At 36.2% G+C, this 18,499-nt stretch overlaps 1 long non-coding RNA gene across 4 annotated transcripts in view; it reads left to right on the top strand.

The window, feature by feature from the left end:
* Positions 1-4,065, top strand: part of LOC132652433 (uncharacterized) — a 149,104-nt gene extending 145,039 nt beyond the window's left edge. For all 4 annotated transcript variants that reach the window (XR_009590001.1, XR_009590002.1, XR_009589995.1 and 1 more), the window contains one exon: positions 3,806-4,065. This is a non-coding gene — a long non-coding RNA (uncharacterized LOC132652433). The remainder of the gene's footprint in view (positions 1-3,805) is intronic.
* The last annotated feature ends 14,434 nt before the right edge of the window (positions 4,066-18,499 follow it).

The following is an 18,499-nucleotide window of genomic DNA, read 5'->3' as shown; positions in this document are numbered from 1 at the left end:
CTGTGTGTCCCTCTTATCACACTTTTCTTGTCTTATTTGTATATCTTCTGCAGAGTAGTATCTTCTGTTTGCTTGGAGACTCTTTCTGAGACATCTTCAGCTTTCATGGCCATGTCCTACTCTCCTGTTATTTGTTGGACTCATTGGTCACATCAGTGCTGTCACAATGTCCATCCCTACCTAGTTACTTCTTGTAAGTGAAACCAAAGCCAAATACAATGAACATAATACAAGACTTGGAAGAGTCTTGTGAGCTATTCTTTGGTGCCTCTGCTCTGATCTTCAGTGGAGCACCTGTGCCTTTATTAGAAGGTTAACACTCTAGTCTTACTGGAGTTCTCTATTTGGCACTGGTTATTTCCTTTTTTTTTTTTTTTTGAAGATTAGTGGTTCATAAACTCTCAGTGTATCCTGGGAAAGATACCCTTAAGATCTTTGGTCTAAGCATTAGTGTCAATTTACTATACTTAAAATATGTTTTTCTTTCTCTACTTGTACTGCACAGAGTATCTGCTCCTAGACTTCTGGTATACATTTGTCCAATCGAGCTCCTGAGAGAGCCATGAAGCTCCAGTTTCCCTTTTTACATATTTATTTTCCAAAGGAACAAGTGACCGTGACAACTATAACTATGCTATGATCACGGACATTATTACTATTGTTGATGCTGTTCAATACAGCTGTTACTGCCAGGGGCACATTTTTCTGATGTATCTTTGTGATAATTCTTGCAAAGCTTCCAGTTTGATTTATTATCTAAAAATTGCTTTAGATGGAAGGGGAGGAGGACCTCCCCATCAGTGGACTGGGGGAGAGGCACAGGAGAAGAAGAGGGAGGGGGTGGGATTGGGAGGGGATGGTGGAAGGGGCTATAGCTGGGATACAAAGTGAATAAACTGTAATAAATAAAATTAAACTTAAAAAATAAAATAAATCTTTATTAAAATTTGCTTTAGGTCTTTAACAGAATCACCTTTGTTTCACAGTTCAGATTTGCTTTTAATAAGCTTTTAATTTTCTAAAAACTGCTAGCAACTTGATTAGGCTTCTATTGCTTAAGGAGAAGACTTCAGATAATGACTTCAGACCAAAAATGACTTTAGTGATATAAATTAAAGAACTATCCAATTAGAGAGACAAAGATTACCTAATTAGAAAAGTATGGGAAGCATGTGGAAATTCTGTGAGCTTTTAATTAACTGAAACAAAAAATATTCATATTTTCTTTTCTGAATGTTAAAAGAGAGTACAAATATTATTTGGTTATAATCAACCAAAAGAAAATGTAATTAATCAAATGCTTGCTTTCAACAGGGGAGTAGATTTTTACCATCAATGCAGAATTATTTCTTTAAAATAACTCCTATTACTCTACTATGGAATTGATTTTCTCAATGTAATACAGCCTCAAACTGCTATTGGAAAATGAGTATGATAACTCCTAAAACACTACAATGAAATCCTTGCTGAGTCTACATGCAAATTTTAAAATGCAGAGAAACATACTTAACTGTTTGACTTAAAAATGAGGAACGTTTAATTAAAACAGTGTTGAATTTCTAACACATTTTTCTATAATAAAAATGATTGAAATCAGATTTGCCAAAAGATATACTTTTATGAAAACATGAATATAATAATAAAAACCATGGTGTTGGTTATTCTAGTCTTACAAATATTTTTGAAGACAAAAGTTCTTATCTCTGTATCAAACTGATGCTTCCATGGAATCAATTATATTTTTGCCGTTATATGAATGCTGAAGCATTTATTCCAGTGATAAAAAACAATAATATTAACATAACAAATAAGCAATATCAGAAATATATTATGTTAATGTGAGAGGGAATTGTGGTTGTAATTAACTACATGAAATATATAGAGAGAATATTATAAAATCTGCTTATTCGAATTTGAAAATAAGTTTTAATGCTTTCTGGCATAATAGGCTGACTGTAGTTTACAACTGTTATATATTTTGTGAAAATTTAAGAGAGTTGAAAGGCTTTGAATATAAACATATAATAAGGAGATGGAAATGCCAATTTTCAGCCTTGATTATTACAAATTTCATAAAATTATCAAATGACAAAACTGGATTGCATAAATATATATAAATGTTACTTGCCAGTTTAAAAGATACAAGAAAGAATGTACAACCAAATATGTAGCCATGCATTATTATTTGTACTAGTATTTTGCATAATAGATCCAAAGAGTTAATTATTCAAATGTACTTCAAGAATCGAAAAATAATTACTATTTGCACAATATAATATTATACAGCATCACAATGGATCTACTGTATTGTCATTGTGTATATAAACTGGGAATAGTATTCCATTGTAAAATAAAAGATCATAAGTGCCAAATTAATAATTTTTAGTTTGAAGATTTCAATTTGTTTATTGAAACAGTGGGCTTTAAAAGCCAGAAATTTAAGTCCACATGTCAGTAAAAGTTCTCTAACCTGAGAAAATGTATTATGGCATAAATCCATTAACAGGTAGGACATTCAACAGCTCAGGACATCTTAAAACTGAATTTATGAGGACTCGGGAGATTGCTCAGTGGTTAAGAGCACTAGCTATTCTTGCTGATGACCCAACTCCATTTTCCAGCAACACATGGCAGCTCACAGCTTCCTGTAACTCTAATTCGAGAGAATATGACACTATTCTGGCCTCTGCACATGCATGCACACACGTTACACATACACACCTACAGACAAAACAGTAATACACATGGAATAAATATAAGTAGAATACATATTTTAAAAAGAATACTTGCAATTTTTTCTAAAAATTCCAATTCCTGTTGGTGGATATAATGATATATATTGATTATCTTTATCAGGTATCCTATTATGTTCATTGCTTTCTGAAAGTCAGTATTGGATTTTATTTGTATTAATGGCATGCTGTAGTGGATCCTTGACCTTTGCTTATTTATTTATTGGCATAAATCATACATATATGTAAGATGTTGAGTGATCTGTTGTTAAAAATGATAACTTAAGCTCTTGTCCCTTCTGTTATACGGAATGCCATTACTGACTCATGCATGCACAGTGACCTAACACCAAAAGATACGCAGCAGCTGCCTGGAAAACGGCTGATCCTGGCAGAGAATTGCATTTTCAGACTAAAATGCCAGGTAACTCTTTGGAAATAAAAAGGTAGTAATACAGAACAGGCAGTTCTGCCACTATATTAAAAGCTATAGCTTTAATTTTATGATACATTTACATATTGTGTAATAAATACCGAAGAATATGGACTATCTATGTGATGCTATAGGAAGTATACTGTGATACTCCTTTCTCTTGCAGGCTGTTGACCACCAGCCCACAAAGACAAAGAGAGCAGAAGCTACAAATGGGGTTCAGATCTGCTTCAGAAACACAGTTCCTTACATTGTATCAGGGGTGAAATATATACAGGTTCTTAGGGTTACAGGCAGGAAGGGCTGGTTGGTCATCACATAGTACCTAATTATCATATGAACAGAAAGGGCTGATTGAGCATAACACAGTTCCAGACTATCATATGGGCAGGCAAAGGAGCAGGACTCATGTGTTGAGTCATGTATCTCTTGTGCAAGGTCATACTCCCAACATGGTCAGGCACCTGTGCCTGGAGATGCTCTCCAGATAAGGTCACACAGAGAAGAGGAAGCCCTACTGAAAAAGGATGTCTTCCATTTTGCACAGAGCTCAGAGAGCTATTATGACTTGGTAGACTGTGACGTTAAGAGCAGGGTCTCCAAACAATATGCCTTACTGGTTTCTTCTTCTTTATTTTAGGTAGAATATACACAATATTGGATGCCGGGCTTACCCGCTTGTGTCTCCTGCCCAATGTCTGGCATTATCACCTCATATGCAGAGCGATAAAGTTTTCTGGAGTTACAAAGGTGTGAATGATGCCACCCCATCAACACTTTGCCTACTGTCTCTTTCCATCACAGTCTTATTATTGTGAGTCTGAATCCTATTTTTCACTCTCACTAATAATCTGGTTTTTGAGTTTAACCGATTTGACAGAAAAATAAAAAAACTAAGACACACTATTTTTGCATTCTCCTTGTCTCTTTTTAAATTATTTTTTAAATTTATTACAGTTTATTCACTTTGTATCCCAGCTGTGCCCCCCCTTGTCCACATAATTGTATTGATAATTTGGAAATTTCACATAGTGCATCCTGATGACGCACTTCCCAGACTCTTAGGTCTGCCCCACTCCTCCTTTGTGCTCCACCAAAGATTAAAAAAAACAAAACAACAACAAAAGTCCAGTTTGCATTGCTCATGTAGACACTGGAGCCTGGTCAAACTCCCAGTGACTAGCCCCTAAAATTAAAATGAGTCTGTCCCTACCCCCCAGTCCTCCAGTAGCCTTCTATTGTGGAGAACTACACTACAGAAATATTTTTTAATTATTTTTTTATTTTTATATAAGTTGCAGTTTATTCACTTTGTATCCCAGCTGTAGCCCACTCCCTCATTCCTTCCCAATCCCTCCCTTCCTCCCTCCCTCATCTCCTCCCTGCCCCTCTCTAAGTCCACTGAGAGAGGAGGTCCTTCTCCCCTTCCATCTGATCCTAGTTTATCAGGTCTCATCAGGACTGGCTGCAATGTCCTCCTTTGTGGCCTAGCAAGGCTGAGTTCATGTCAGAACCCATTTGGATACGACTCTACAGAAATCTTGTCACAACTTTTAAGACTTCTCTTCCATGGCTTTTCTGTCTAGATTTTTACCTTATATTCGGGGGGGGGGGTTGTCATAGAAGCCTTCTGTGTTCTTTTCTCAACTGTGGGTCTGCAGTCATCTATACCACAAGCAGGAGCTTCCTTGTCCTTTGTAATCAGTGGGAGTATGGATCATGGACTTCCACATGGTTTCTGGTGACAGCAAGAACCATGGACATGCACCTGGTCTCTGGTGTCAATGTGCTCTCTGGTGGCAATACCAGGCACAATGGCAGCCCAGCCCAGCCATCAACATGGCTTCAAGTGGCATCACAGACCATAGACATCTGCATGGCTTTTAACTTGGCCCCAACCATGTCTGCATGGATGCAGACATGCCCTCCTGCAGCAGCACAGATTGCAGACGTTAATGTGGCCTCAGATGGCAGCACTACTCATATTTGCATGGCTTTTTATGGTAACACAGGCCACACAGACCACACAAACAACAGCAGGACCTTGTACCCGGTCATGGTCCATGGACATCAACACGGCCCCAGGTGGCAGGGTCGGGCACGCACATCAACTTGTTCTATAGTGGCAGCTCAGGCCTGGTTATCAACATGCCTCAGCCTCTCTCCACAGCCTAAGTACTGATTCCATCCTTCTCACCCTCCAACACGAATTTGTTAGCTGCAGTAGCTTTGAAAACTGCAGTGCATCTCTCTCTCTCCATATATATATACACATACATACATACATACATACATATATGTATATACACATATATGTATACACACAGCTCTATGTGCAAATACTCATTGCCACAGGTCATTGGTCTGGCTCGAGGCCTCTGGTCTCTGAAGCACCATAAATACCATACCATTGCTGAGAGTTCTCCGATCTCAGCCATGCTTCATGTTTTCATCTTCAGTGGCAATGACATGCTTTTGGATCCAGTTCTGCAGTACCAGATCCTCCTCATGATCCAGTAGCTCATAGACAGAAGAGGTCTTGGGGTTTTCCGACCGGATCTGGGAGGTTGGTCAGGCCACCTTGAGGCAGCTGCCCCAGGTATAAAACTAACTTTTAATGGGGTAAAATGCACATCAATTTGGTTGACAAAGACTATTTTTCACTTATAACTCCAAATGCAGGAGCATTTGTGGTGTGTGATTTTAGATATTGCATGAATATCACTCACTGTTGTTCATTTCCCTTTTGCTTTTATGTTCTTGACAGTTGAAAGTGTTTGGATTCTATAGTTAACAAAAAACCCATTTATTATTATCTTTTTTGTTATACACACATACTTTTGTGCAGAAGGTGAACTGAAGTGCATCACCCGGATTTAAATAATTATTTTAAAACGTTTCTCTTTTGTGATCAGTATCTACTTTTCTTGGCCATTCAGTGTGTTTATTTTAACCAAACAGTGCATTCAAAGCAGACTGCCAAGCTGAGACTTGAAAAGACTCCACAGGATCAGACATAACTCAGGAATGTATTGAATGATAAAAGCAAAGCACAGCAGAATGAAATAATTTTGGCTTCACATTTTCTAATCCTAGTCTAGCCTTTCATAGAAAGTTAAATGGTTTAAAATATTTTAAAAATCATCTAGGAATATAAATAAGCACACAGGGAATTTCAAATGTGTAAAACAAACAAAACCAGAAAGTCTTTTTATTTTTTCTTGTTGGACATTGTAGTATAGAATGAAAAGGAGGCAGTAACATTTTTTAAATGTAATTTTAGGAAAGAATAGTCTCTTTAAATGTTCTCCTCTGCCTTTTTTCTGTTATATGAGACATGAGAATGGACTATTGGAAAAATTTGTCTTTATCTCTTAAATTACACACAGAGATGAGTTAAAGTTGGTTCCTCAAATTGTCGTTTAATATATACAGACATCTTTGTCCTTTATTAGACTATATGTAGCCTTAGGGATTTCTGATGCATCACTCTTTTCCCTCATGTCTATAACGTTGTGTCTATAGGAGGATTTCACTTATTCAGAGTAAAACTGTTAGTTCATTTGAAACACCTTGAAGACTGTCTTCATGATAAGTTATTAACAGATGTAACTATTTCTTATTTCAATATATAATGTTAAACTCATGTTGTAAATTTTAAATATAGATAATATAGTTGTGAACACATTTTCACAAGTATTAAGTTCTGTTTATCTAGAAATTGTCATCAGTACTGATGACTTTTCAGTTTTAATTATAAGATTATAAGTTAGATTGGTTTTGAAAGTTGCCAAGTAGTATTCCATTGTGTAAAAATACTACAATTTCTGTATCCATTCCTCCATTGATGGACATCTGGGTTGTTTCCAGGTTCTGGCTATTACAAATAAAGGTGCTACAAACATGGTTGAGCAAATGTCCTTTTTGTGTAGTTGAGCAAATTTTGGGTATATGCCTAGCAGTGGTGTACCTTACACAATGGAATACTACTCAGAAATCAAAAATGAGGAAATCACGAAATTTGCAGGCAAATGGTGGGATCTAGAAAAGATCATTCTGAGTGAAGTATCCCAGAAGGAGAAAGACAAACATGGTATATACTCGCTTATATAGACCTATAAGATATGATAAACATAATGAAATCTATACACCTAAAGAAGATAAACAAGAAAGCAGACACGGAGTAAGATGATCAATCCTCACTTAGAAAGACAAATGGGATATGCACTGGATGTAGGAGAAAACAAGTAACAGGACAGGAGCCTAGCACAGCGGGCCTCTGAAAGACTTTACCTAGCAGTGTTTCAAAGCAGATACAAAGACTCATGACCAAACCTTCGGCAGAGTGCAGGGAATCATATGAAAGAAGGGGGAGTTAGTATAACGAGAATAGGAACTCCACAAGGACCAACTATATCTGGGCACAGGGGTCTTTTCTGAGACTGACACTCCACCACGGACCATGTATGGATATAACCCCTGTGTGGATGAAGCCTGTGGCAGCTCAGTAACCAACTGTTTTCCCATAGTAAGGGGAACAAGGACTATTTCTAATTCTTTGACCCCCCCCCCAAGGAAGGAGCAGTCCTGCTAGGCCGCAGAGGAGGACTTTGCAGCCAGTCCTGATGATACCTGAGAAAACAGGGTCAAATGAAAGGGGAGGAGGTCCCCCCCCATCAGTGGACTTGGAAAGGGGCATGGTGGAGATGAGGGAAGGAGGGAGGGTGGGATTGGGAGGTAATGAGGGAGCAGGATACAGCTGGAATACAGTGTCAATAAAATGTAACTAATAATAAAAATAAATGAAATAAAAAAAGAAAGTTAACATACTTGCTCAACTATGTAGCGATTGTTGGCCTCATCAACAAAATGCTTTTGACTATTAAAGAATGCCCAATAAGTGTGTCCATTTGTATGCACAACACAGTATATTCTCAAAATATAGTACTTAGGCAGACATGCACAGGATGCTTTCTTTACCACGGTATGTATTTTGTTTTATGGTTGTGATGGCCTGTGAGAAGGGAAGTTCATTTGTCCTTCAAACAGGATACCATATTGAACATTACAGTTCTGTGGCTAGCACAGGACACAGTTTTTGTGGCTAGCACAGGGCACATGAAAATGAAAGGTACACCATGCTTCTCCTACATTGAAGATTTATGAATGAAAACACTAGTGCAATTAGTTAATTCATAAAATATAGAAGTAGTACCTGCCTTTTCCAAAAAAAAAATACTTAATATTTGCACTTGAATCTGATCATATTCTAAGATGACCCTTTTGTAAGGCAATTACAGTGGTAATGACTTGTAAAGACTATTTTAATCTGTAGGCTTCATTTAGGATATAATAATTTTCTTCAGATGCACTAGTAAATATATTTGAAATCTTTTGTAGATTATATAATATAGATAGATAGATAGATAGATAGATAGATAGATAGATAGATAGATAGATAGATAGATAGAAGTGGTTTAAGAGTAAAGAAGAATAAAGACTGTATGTTGGCTTAGGAAAGTTATGTCTTCTGAGCTTTATAGTATGGTTGCCTAAATAAGACATGTATAACAACCATACCAATAAACATGCCTTATTGGATGGGGGAAAATCCCACCCATCCTCAACCCTAGAATAAGAGCTATAAGCAACCACAAGACCACCTCCAGACTAAATTAATTTGGGGCTATGGAGGCTCAAAGAGACCGACCTACCGAAGAGAGAGGATCTAGGTCCCCTACACATGTGTATCAGACTTGCAGCTTGGTTATCATGTGGGGCTCCTACTGCATCCTGTGGAAGAAGCAGGGCCTGTCTCTGCTTCTATTGCTTGCCATTGAATCCTCTTCCCTTGGGCTGCCTTGTCTGGCCTCACTGGGAGAGGATGCCGCTTAGTCTGCTGTGACTTGAGGTGCTAGCGTGGGTGGTACCACTTTGGGGCCTTCCCTTATCTGATAAGAAGGAGGGAGAGCAAATAAGGAGGAGGACTGAGGGTTGGACTGTGAGAGGAGGAGTGAGGGGACTGTAAAGTGATTAAAAAACAAATAAATGAAAATAATATATTCACAGACAATTCTAATTTTACAAATATTGGGCTATTTTTTTGTGGAGATTATACTTTTGAAATATAAGTTCAGAGTCCATTTTCCAGGAATTGTTGAAAATCTTAAAGTAAACGCCGATGATAGTTATGTAAGCTTTACAAATGTTAGCAATTTTAAAGATGAAGTAAGCCTAATAAAAGAATAAATACAGTAAAGTATTTCAAATAATACTGCTCAGTTAGGAAGAGCAAAAACCTGTTAATAAGGAACTTTCAAAAAATAAAATCTCCTGCTATTGTTCAGCATATATCTAAACTATATTTAACACCTGGAAGATACATCAATCGATGTAAGTTTTGCTGATTCACTAGATAAAGCAAAGCCTTTTAAAGATATATATGACTTGATCAAATCGATGAATGAGTTCTGAAAACTGGTTCTTTTAAAAAGTATTATTAATTTTAAAGAAACACAATTCAGCTAACGAGATTTATAGAGGGCTTTTGTAAATAGATGAGATTTCCAGATTGACAGTCTTAAAATAGCCTTAATGATTTCTGTCTGTTGCCATGAACATCATTGTATAATCTGTTTCTTTTAAGTGTGACTTGAGATATTGATTACATTAAACCAACCAATTAATAATAATAATAATAATAATAATAATAATAAACAGAGATGACATGTCTAAGATTAAATGACAGAGTCTGGTTTCCATCTCCAGCATTCTCTCTTACTATTAGAGCACCTTCTCTGGGTACACAAGGCTGCTATGGGATGAACTGTGTTTGTGTTTGCTTGTTTTGATTCATTTTGTCTAAGAGCAGAGTGCCATTAACTGAGGCAAACCTTGAACTCCTCATCACCCATTTTTCTAGTGCTGGAATTACACACATGCGCCACCATGCCCACGTGTGATGTTCCCTCATATGAGGTACCAATATCTTTAGCCAATTAGATAGACATACCTTGTTGCTTTGCCACATCTTTGTGAACAAAGTTAGATTGAAACTCAAAGCATAGTTTTTCAATGGCAAAGGATCATCATTAAGTCATTATTCTGAGTAATTTAAAAAATTATGAACTAAGCTAATGACAACTACATAATCCAAATAGGTTCTGAGAGACATACGTGGTAAGATCATAAGCGTTTGTTATTTTAGAGTAATGTGTATTAATTTTTAGGTAGCTATGAAAGCTAATACACATGTCTACAGAAGAGCTTAATAATAAGCAGTAGTTTAATTAAACATTGCCCATAAGTGATCTCATAAGATGAGAAGCTAAACACAGGGGAGAAACACTCCAGCCTTTACAGCTGAAGTCCCCATCACATGATTTCCTTGTCTTTGAATCAGAGAAAATTATTTTATTGCTATTTTAAAGCTTTATCATTATGCACATCTGATGGCATCAGTTTTAGAAATTTCTTTCTCCCAATCTGTAGACTATGCTGCCACATAGAGTTCATTTGGGGAGTAATTTGGAAGGGCAGCCAGTCCTAAGTGACTTCATTGGTGTTACAGTTGAAATCCACTGTAAAGTTATAAAGATATAAAGATATAAAGTTCACATAGTTCCCCTTTTTAGTCCGTTAATTAATATTGCACTCAATTTTTTCCAGTCAGATATTTCTCTACTCAAGATAGTGGGATTGAGATGTTATTTTATACAATAAAATATCATTTTAAAATTAATTCAAGAGATATAGGACTAAATACCCATACTCAACCAACTTAAGGGGAATTAGAGAAAGAAATTTCTATATGTTTCTGATATTTAGAAGCATTTCTTGTAGTAATTAATAGATTAACATCCTAATGTTTTTTAATGTGTACTGTAATTCCCACCCATAGGTAATCTCAACTGCAAACTACTTGTCCTTGTCAATAACTCAGTTCAGCATTCTGTATCTCCTACCTTGTGTCCTATCACTCACTATACTCTAGCTCTTTGAGAGGCATTCCTATCACACCACAGCCCTGTGGCCTTTGAACTTGACCTTTCCTCACTCTGGAATGTGCTCCCCTAATAGACCCACAGGAAGACTCCCATGAAATGTCACGTTATAAGGACCATATCCTCATATGCAGCACCTGCCCCCTTTAGTCTGTTTTCTACTACAGACTATATCATGCAGCTGCTGTCACTTCTCTGTGAGATTGTGTTTTATAGCAGCATTTTTTTCCTAGAAAACTCAGCTCCAAGAAAGTGCTGATTTTGTGAAGATTTACACAGGAGTGTCTACTGTGTGTGACTACAACAAAAGAATATAACTGAGAAGCATCAGAAGTTTGGAACATTTTTCTCTAAATTCTGGTAAAACTTTTATGTTCAAATGAGCTGAATGTTAAAGAATAGACCTCACAGCATCAATCATGTCTGTAGCATGTAAGAACGGTACTGATCCATCTTGTACCCATTTTGGCATCAGGCCTTCATCAGCTATTGCTTTCACTACTCTTCATAGACCAAAGATGTAATCATGGGTAAGTCTTAGCAAAAAGACTCAACTGAAGAGGCCTTTGGTCACTTCTCAATAAAGGTTCACTGAAGCCTACAATACTTATTTAAGCCTGATTTCACTTTAATTTTTGCTTTCTCATAGTAAATAAAAATCGTGTGTTAGCATAGAGAAACATTTTCAGCAAGAAAATTTGCTTTATTCTAACATGATTAATAATTCTATGCCATTGTCACTAACCAGAAGTAACACCTGAATACAACCTGAGAGAGGGCTGGGAGAGAGAGAGTCAGGCCGACACAAAGAAGGACACCAAGTCTACATGCTGATCCAGGTGTCGATTTAATGGACATCAGGTTAACACTTAAGTAGGCAAAAAAGTACAAGCAATTTCTCACGTAGGAGCTTTACTTGGTCAAAACATAGGAGAGTTCACTCAAGGTTACACAGAGCCTGCTGTCTGGTTACTATGGTTGCACAGAGTTTCTTGGGGTCAGAGCAGTCTGCTGTAGGACCACCAAGGTCAGTTTATGAGAAACTGGACTTTGGAAAATAGCCAAGCCAAGAGGCCAAATTCCACTGCTCAGATGCCATTAACTCCAAAATGGCTGCCACAATTCCACCCTTTCGAATTAAAACAAAGGGACCGTGCCTGTCTTAGGTGGGGGTGATTCCTGATAAATATCTTACCCGTCATGGGAGAATCCTGCTTATAGGGGGATTTCTGTGTCTTAGGTTGATAAATATCCGATCACCCAGAACCCGTCATTGACTAACTGCCCATCACACAGGAAAGGAGAGGTTAAAGATGATGTTTGAGCTGGGCAAGCCAAACCCCTACCTGGGGCGAGGGAGTCACAACATGCTGCTGTTTCAATGGCATTAAATCTAGCTTGGCACTGTTGTTGAGCTAAGTGGACACATCTGGCAATGACAAAGATGAATAGTACCAGACCAGCTAAGCAAAGGTGTGCTAACATGTACAGGGAGAACAAGAGGGGAATTGGGTACTAAGGCCTAATAGTGTAATTTAGCCTTCACTGGATGAATCAGCCACAGCAGGATCAGCAATATCGTCACTTGGAGAATGATCTTGTTCCTTGAAGTAATCCACTTGTTGCACCAGTCTCTCTGGCAGCCACCAAGCAGCATCTTTACCCTGCAAAAAAAAAAAACAAAAAAAAAAAACAACAAAAAAAAAAACCAAACATATCCTTGTCCCCAAATTAAAATGGGGTCGGGTTCAGCTGCAGATTTGCCATGTTTGTCCAAAGTTAAAAAATTTAAATTGAGCTCTGCATGAACAAGGAGGACATAATTCCCCCTTTTTTGTCTTTTGTAAATATATCTTAATGGTGGCATGGGCATGTTTAACTATGCCTTGACCCATAGGATTATAAGGAATACCTATTACATGCTTAATATTTAATTTTTTTACAAAAAAATTGAAAGGGCTTGTAGGTATAAGCTGTTCCATTATTAGTCTTAATTTGGTGTGGCATGCCAAAAACATTGAATGCAGACAAACAATGATCTATAATATGACATGCAGCTTCTCTAGAATGTAAGGTAGCAAAAATAAATCTTGTACAGGTATTAATTGTTACATGAATAAATTTTAATTTTTTAAAGTTTATAAAATGTGTCAAATCCATTTGTTATAGCTGACCTGGGGTCAGCCCTCGGGGAATAACCCCAAGATGAGGTACTGGACAGAAAACATCACAATTGTTATAATTTTTTAACAATTTTTTGGCTTGTTTTTTTTGGTAAGGCCATAAGTTAAACGTAAGGACTGACTATTAAGATGATGTAATTTATGAGCCAATTGAGCTTTTTGTATAGGTGTTTCTTGAGCCAAGGTTATTAAGGCTTTATCAATAGTCTGGTTACCTAAAGCAAGAGGTCCAGGATGACCAGAATGAGCTCTAACATGAATACTAGCAAAAGGATTATGACGAGCCTGAATAAGTCCTTGAATCTGAGCAAACATTTGACTAGCCCAAGTGGTAGAAAGAATCTGGCTTGCTGTTTTAGCTTAGGAATAGCTTGAGCAATATAAGCACTATCAGTAAACAAATTAAAAGGCTCAGAAAAATGTTGTAAAACTGCATGGATAGCCATCAAATTTACAAGTTGAGCAGATAACCCTGGAACTTGAAAAATAACTTTTTGTCTATTAACAGTATAGCCAGCTTTTTCTTTAGCATTACCATCAGAAAAAATAGAACAAGCATTTTAAAGGTTTATTTTTAACTATGATAGGAAAAACAACACTATGTAAAGTAAAAAATTGAATAATCTTATTGGAAGGGTAATGATTATCTAGTTGTAGCCAAAGAAAGTAACCATTTATCTGAATTGGCATAAAGTGAATTAGTCTGGCTTTACTATATGGTATAATAATCTTAGAAGGCTCAATTGCAAAGTAAGCTCTTGCCTGGGTGCATCCCAACACAATGACTTGGGTAAAATAACTTTATTGGGACTAGCTGACAGTGGATCCACAATAGAGGATTAGATTGTCATAACAATCCAGTAGGAGTTGACTGTGTTTGAAATACAAGTAATAGGAGAGGATTATCGGGATCCCAATGTGTTACAAATTGATTTTTTTAAAGCCTTTATTGTTATTGATAATGTATCTTGAGCCTCTGGAGTCAATTTTTGGGAGGAGGTAGGAGCTAAATCCCCATTAAGAACATTAAACAATGGCATAAGTTGTCCAATGGTTAATTTTAGATATGGCCTAAGCCAATTTATATCTCCCAATAATTTTTAAAAATCATTAAGAGTCTTTAATTTTTTTAATTTTTACTTTTTTATGTTTAATAGCCAAAAGAAAAAAATTAAAACCTAAATAACTATAAGGATCTCTAGTTTGTACCTTTTTTGGAGTAATTTTTAATCCTGTTTGGGACAAAGCCTTAAATAGATCTGTATAGCAAGCCATAACATCTTGAGCTATGGGAGAGGCTAATGAAGTATCATCCATATAATGAATGATATAAATAGAAGGCCATTTTTTCCATACTGGACTTAGCATTAACTACAAATTGTTGACATAAAGTAGAACTATTTGCCATGCTCTGTAGCAACATACTCCAATGATAACGTTTTATATGTTTCTTAAAATAATAGAAGGGAGACTAAAAGCAAATCTATGGCAATTCTCAGGATGCAAAGGAATGGGAAAAAAACAGTCTTTTAAATCTAAAATAAACTTGTGTTTTGAGAAATCCCACTAGGTGATGGGAGTACTGGTTGTAATGTTTTCATAATTATTATAGTCTCACATTTTTAAAAAAATCTTGTAATAATCTAAATTTGTTAGATTTTTTTTTAATTATAAATATGGGCGTGTTCCATGGTGAGTTAGAGGGAACTATATGCCCTATAATGGTTAACAATGATCTGAATATAGTCCTGTATACTCCTGGGCTAATATGGAGCTGGAGTCTTTTTTTTTTTAGAGCATAAGCAAACATTTTGTATTGAAGAATCTCCAGTCTTTTTAAATGAAGAGCAACATATTTTATAGTTTTATTTCTGATATGACACATTGTAATAACTGCAGTTTTTTTTAATTGGTTCAAATAGCATGGCTTGATTTTACTTTGTAAAATTAATAAAATAAATATCAAGGCCTTTTGACCTCCCCCAAAGGGTTGAGAAACCGTTTCAAGTTCTTTTTTAGACTGCCCAATGGTTATTATTTTAAAATACCTGATAAATTTTAAAATGTTTTATAGAATTTAACTCCTATGGTCCAGGACCAAACTCAGAGGTGCTGATTTAAACTGTCTCATGTCCAAAAAATATTAGTATTGTTAGTCCAAGTCTACAGATAAACATACATACACAGATAAACATACACACATACACATACATAAGGAACATAGAAATCTGACATTGCCACCTTGGAGTAACCAGAATACCCAAATACCAGGACTTGACCGGCCCCTACCAGACACAAGTCCCACAGATTCCAGAAGGAGTGGACCCCCTCATGGGCCCCCTCCCTGGGAACTGGAGTGTTCTCCAGATTCCCTTGACCAAATTGGAAACTCTCCAAGCTTCCCCAGACCTCGTGAGCAAACCAAAACCAGAAACCAAAACACGCAGCCAGCAGACAAAAACAAAACAACAACAACAACAAAACAAAGACAAAGACAAGAAACATTTAATTTTTTTTAAAACATGTTTTTGCAATATTAAAACAAAGCATCCTCTTTAGCAGTGAAATCATAAAGCATGTTAATAATTTTAAAAGTTAAAACCAAACTTCAAAATTTACCAGTGCAAAAAATCTAATTTTTTAAAACCAACACCAATTTAAAATGAGATTTGTCTTTTCAGTCTAAAAGGAAACAAAATTTATGTTAACTAAGAGGTTTTATAATAATTTTTAACCCATATCATATAGCAAAGATAACAGAATTATATCATATGGTTGCCTTTTTACAGACCTTATAAACATATATGTTTATAAACAACAGTTTGACTCTAACTTTGAAAATATATTTAATTATTTTTGATCTATAAGCTAGATATATATTAACTGTTTAAGATAACCATATATTTAAACAGAAAAATAAAACTCTTTTTACTGGATTTAGCCATAATTTTAAGTATGATAGTCAAGAGCGGCCCAATATCAGCACAAAGTATAATATAAACAGTTAAGTTTGCTTTAGTTTGATAGGGCCTGATAGCTGTTTTACATGCTGAATTAACATTCTCAAAAGCCAACTGTTGCACAAAAGAAAGTCCACTCTGAGTGAATACTCCTTTTGTGTTATATTAAAATTATTATTATTATTTATTATTATTATTATTATTATAAATATTTAATAATTGAACCTATTTTCTTTTTAACTGAACTTTCTCTCAGAGAACAGTTATATCTTCCTGCAGTGATCCCGTGCCACCTACAACCATGGGGGTGGAGGGGAAAGCGCAGGAAGCCAGTCTGAATTATTACACTTGGCAGCTTTTTTCTTTGACTCCGTTTCATCTTCACTATCTAGCTCCTAAGTTATTTTCTGCTCTCAAATTACACAAATCTGTTTGAGCTCCTTTATGAATATTTGAAATAACCTTAGAAGTACTTTTTTCTGCCTGTTTGGCTGCTTTAATTTTTCCAAGCAACTCTTTAGTTTTGCAAAGTAAAGGGAGTAGAGAGTTTTATTCTAATACAGAATATTTTTACCACCTTATAATCCTATATCTTACTTATAGTCTTTGTTTAAAAAGTAAAAATAAATCATTGCATGCCCTGATAATATTTTTCAAGAAATTATTAAATACTTACTTTTATTAATGATTTCTAACTTTCTGTCTTTCTAAAAGATAATTGGATAGTATATCAAAAAAAAGAAATTAATATTTGGCAGCAGAGATTACTATCTTAAAACTGGTTAGGTAAGTAACCACACCAAGTATGTAAAATATTTTAAAAATACATTATTTTAAAATATTTAGTTATAACATATTATGACTAAACAAAATAGATTCTGGTAACACAGGTGACGTTATCTGGAAATATGATTGAGATATAATGTTAAAGGAACAAAGCAGTAACAGAAAATGAGGACACTGATTTCAAAGATTAGGAGATGCAAGCCTGACCATGCAAGCAACACTGAGAACTCAGACAGCCCTGTTGTCTTTAAACATTAGCAATGATATGTATGTTCTTTGTCAAAATAGAAGGGAAAGCCAAATTGGCAAGTGAATTATACCATATACCAGGGGCTGGTTACACAACCTATACCTTCTCTGTGTATAAGAAAAAAAAAATATATATATATATGACTGCATATGAGAATGGACCCCAATTAAGAAAATGCCTCCTTAAAATTGGAGTGTAGATATCGAGCATTTTATTAATTATTGATTGATGTGTGAGGGCCCATTGTAGTTGGGGTCATCCCTAGGCTGATGGTCCTGAATCCAGGCTGCACAAGCCAGTAAGCATAACCACTACATGGCTTGTGCCTCAGCTCCTGCCTCTAGGTTCCTGCCCTCCTTGAGTTCCTTCCCCTCATTGATTTTGATGATGATTTTGATATGAAACTCTTAGTGAAATAACTCTTCCTCCCCCAGTTGCTTTTGGTCATGGTGGTTCATCACAGCAAAAGTCATACTAAGTAAGTCATGCTTCTAATTTGTAACTGTTCCTTTTTTTGTGTGACTCTCATGACTGACTGATTCTCATTCTTACTATGAAAATGGTGGTGGAAACAATGTAGTACCTTTGTTTCCCTTCATAATAATTTCTTCCCAGTACATTAACCTTTCTTCCCAATGCTTTTTCTCCATTGCTTGACTCATTCCTATTATTCATCATATTTTTTCAGTGCCTTAAAACCATTGAAGATCAACACAGTAATCTGTTTATGACTAATGCTAAACACAGAAGTCACCTTTAGACAATGGAGAGTCATGATCTTTAAGTAGGTTTGTTTGGCTTACAAACTAACATTCCGTGTGCTACTCTACTAAATAGACACCCCTGTGACAGAGAATTTTTTTAACTTTTATTCACTTTGTATCCTCCCATAAGCCCCTCCCGCCTTCCCTCCTAATCACACCTTCCCTCCCCCTTCTTCCCACCCTCCCCCAAGTCCACTGATAGGGGAGGTCCTCCTCTCCTTCCTTCTGATCTTAGTCAATCAGATCTCATCAGGAGTGGCTGCATTGTCATCTTCTGTGGCCTGCTAAGGCTGCTTCCCCCTCAGGGGGAGGTTATCAAAGAGCAGGCCAATCAGTTTATGTCAGAGGCAGTCTCTCTTCCAATTACTATGGAACCCACTTGGACACT

The sequence above is a fragment of the Meriones unguiculatus genome, chromosome 2 (genome assembly GCF_030254825.1).
Source record: "Meriones unguiculatus strain TT.TT164.6M chromosome 2, Bangor_MerUng_6.1, whole genome shotgun sequence".
In the NCBI taxonomy this organism is placed as follows: Eukaryota; Metazoa; Chordata; class Mammalia; order Rodentia; family Muridae; genus Meriones; species Meriones unguiculatus.
Note: the sequence above shows the minus strand (reverse complement) of the source record. Positions and strands in the feature narration are given on the sequence as shown.